This window comes from Meleagris gallopavo, chromosome Z (genome assembly GCF_000146605.3).
Source record: "Meleagris gallopavo isolate NT-WF06-2002-E0010 breed Aviagen turkey brand Nicholas breeding stock chromosome Z, Turkey_5.1, whole genome shotgun sequence".
NCBI lineage: Eukaryota > Metazoa > Chordata > Aves > Galliformes > Phasianidae > Meleagris > Meleagris gallopavo.
In genome coordinates this window covers 59,285,842-59,288,560 of record NC_015041.2, presented here as the reverse complement: position 1 = coordinate 59,288,560, position 2,719 = coordinate 59,285,842, and positions in this window count along the sequence as shown.

Below are 2,719 nucleotides of genomic sequence, written 5' to 3'. Positions count from 1 at the left end.
GAGTCCAGGCTATACAAAAATTATATGTGTGACATCAGACTGCACAAGGAGGGATGAGAGAACCCTCCAGAGTGACAGGAAAATTGGTTTGTGCACAGACAGCCAAAGGAGAGGCATTGCAGCTGTATTATGAGGGCCTCCCAGCCTGAATTCCTCTGTGATTCTGGGATGGCCTTCTCCCAAGGAAGTCTATGCACTGGCACATGCTGCAGGAAGACCACAGTGCATTTATTTTTTCACTGCGCAGCCTAGAGAGCCAGCAGTGTGCAGGCTGGAAGGCAAATGGGAGCAGTGTGCATATCCCAGCTTTATCATTTGTTTTCTGGAAACTCATCCAACACCAAGGAAAGAATCTTTGTTTTACTTGGAAAACATGGACTCTTTGCCTCTGTCCCTGCTGACCAAGGCATCTACAGAAGTGATGGAACAAGACCGACTTTCATTAGAACTTGATGTGACCAGCTGTGATAGCTGGCATCAGGCAGCAGTGGACAATGGCAATGGCCAGCAACCTCCAACCAATCCCATCACCCTCAGCAGAGAAGTTTAGTGAGCCCTACCTAGCAAGGTTTGTTCTTTTTCTATGGTAGAATGACTGTTGCTCCTGCTTCACAGCAGCATGGCTGATGTTAGTAGGGACTTCCGGGTCTGTCTGCTCCAACTCCTGCTCCAGTAGGGACACCCAGAGCTGGGTACTCAGCAAGCCATCCAGGCTGCCTTTGGAGATCTCCAAGGAGGAGACTCCACAGCATCAGGGCATCCTGTGCCAGGGCTCAGGAACCAAAGTGGCACAGAAGTGCCTCCTGATGTTAAGCAGGAGCCTCCTGTGTTTCACTGCCCACTCCCTCTGGTCTGGCACTGGGCTGTTTCCCATGTCCAACACTACAGGGGCTCTGCTGCTACCAGTAGCATTACTTCCAATCCTTAAACTAGAAGCTCAGCCAAAGCTACTATTTTTAAACAGAATTTTAACTTTCTGTGGAGGCTACTCTTAGCTCTTTCTGACTCTCTTGTGCAAATGTCTCAGTGCTTGGGACTGGTCGCTTTGACGTGAGATGTGCAAGCAGGTGTGAAGGACTTCACAGCTTGAACCACAGCTTCAGGAATCAGTTTCCCTTGCTTTGCAGGCAGGTTTTATGATGTCCTGCTCTGCATGCCAACTGCCATCTCATGTAGTTGCTCTCACACAACCTCTGCTCTCACCTGCAAAGTCACGCTACCCACAGGTCTTTGACTGAGATTTGATGTGAGAGCCAGAGACTCAAAGTGCTTCCTGCTCCCCAAGGCCTCCCTCATGGCCTGTGAGCACAATGGCCAGCCAGCACTGATACCCTGTGGGGCTGTGTTGTACTAGCCAGCCTAAAAAAGAGCTGATCTTCCTGAAGCTCCATCCGTCAGCAGGGCTTATATCTCAGGGAATTCCATGCTGGCCCTTGCCCCTCCAGAACCCCAGGAACTGCTTGCCTGAGGCAGGAAGAGGGTTCAAGAACTGGGCAGGGATTATTTCTCTTCCTGCCACTTTAAACACTGCACCCTGGTTGCCCTGACTTGTATTTCTTCGTGCTCTGTGACTATTTTCCACGTTGTTCATCAGCTATAAAACAGATAAATATTACAGCATCTATTTGTGTGAGTCACAGACTTGGTCTAAATGATGTCCAGGCTGTGTACTGCAGAGCTATCACTAGCCAGGGTTCTTTGGTTCAAATATCTCACATCCTAAGGATAATGAGTGATGGGTGGTATTATCGCACCAAAGCTATTCAGAGTCAGTACTGCAAGGACTACATAGCCTAGCCAACATGAGAGCTATGGACTGACCACAGGCATGTGGTCAGGCAAGAGTCCAGCGGAGGGCCACAAAGATGGTGAAGGGCCTGGAGCGTCTCTCCTATGAAGAAAGGCTAAGTAAACTGGGTCTGTTTAGCCTTGAGAAAAGAAGACTGAGAGGGGACCTGATCCAGGTTTATAAATACCTGAGGTGTGGCGGCCATAGCGGTGAGGCCAGTCTCTTTTCAGTGGTACGTGGAGACAGGAGGAGGGGAAACGGACATAAGCTGCAGCATAGGAAGTTTGGCACGAATGTGCGTAAGAACTTCTTCACGGTGAGGGTGACGGAGCACTGGAACAGGCTGCCCAGGGAGGTTGTGGAGTCTCCTTCTCTGGAGATATTCAAGTCTCGCCTGGACGCCTACCTGTGCGACCTGGTGTAGGGAACCTGCTTTGGCAGGGGGGTTGGTCTCGATGATCTCTAGAGGTCCCTTCCAACCCCTACAATTCTGTGATTCTGTGATTCTGTGATTCTGTGATGTGCCAGTTATTTAAGTAGCAGGGGCTCCATTTCTTTTTGGTTAGAGAGCTGTTCGTTCTCTGTTTTGGTATGCAATCTAAGGGCATTTTGTGTTGATGATAGTTAATAGATTTTTATTTTGAGGCCAGAAGACTCCTACAAGAATCACAGAATCATAGAATCATTAAGATCGGAAAAGACCTTAAGATCATCAAGTCCAACCATCAGCCCATCACCACCATGCCCACTAAACCATGTCTCCCAGTGACACATCCCCACGTTTCTTGAACACCTCCAGGGACGGTGACCCCACCACCTCCCTAGGAAGCCTGTCCCAATGAATAGCCACTCTTTCAGAGGAGAAATCTGTCCAAATACCCAACCTGAACCTCCCCTGGCACAACTTGAGGCCATCACCTCTTGCTCTAT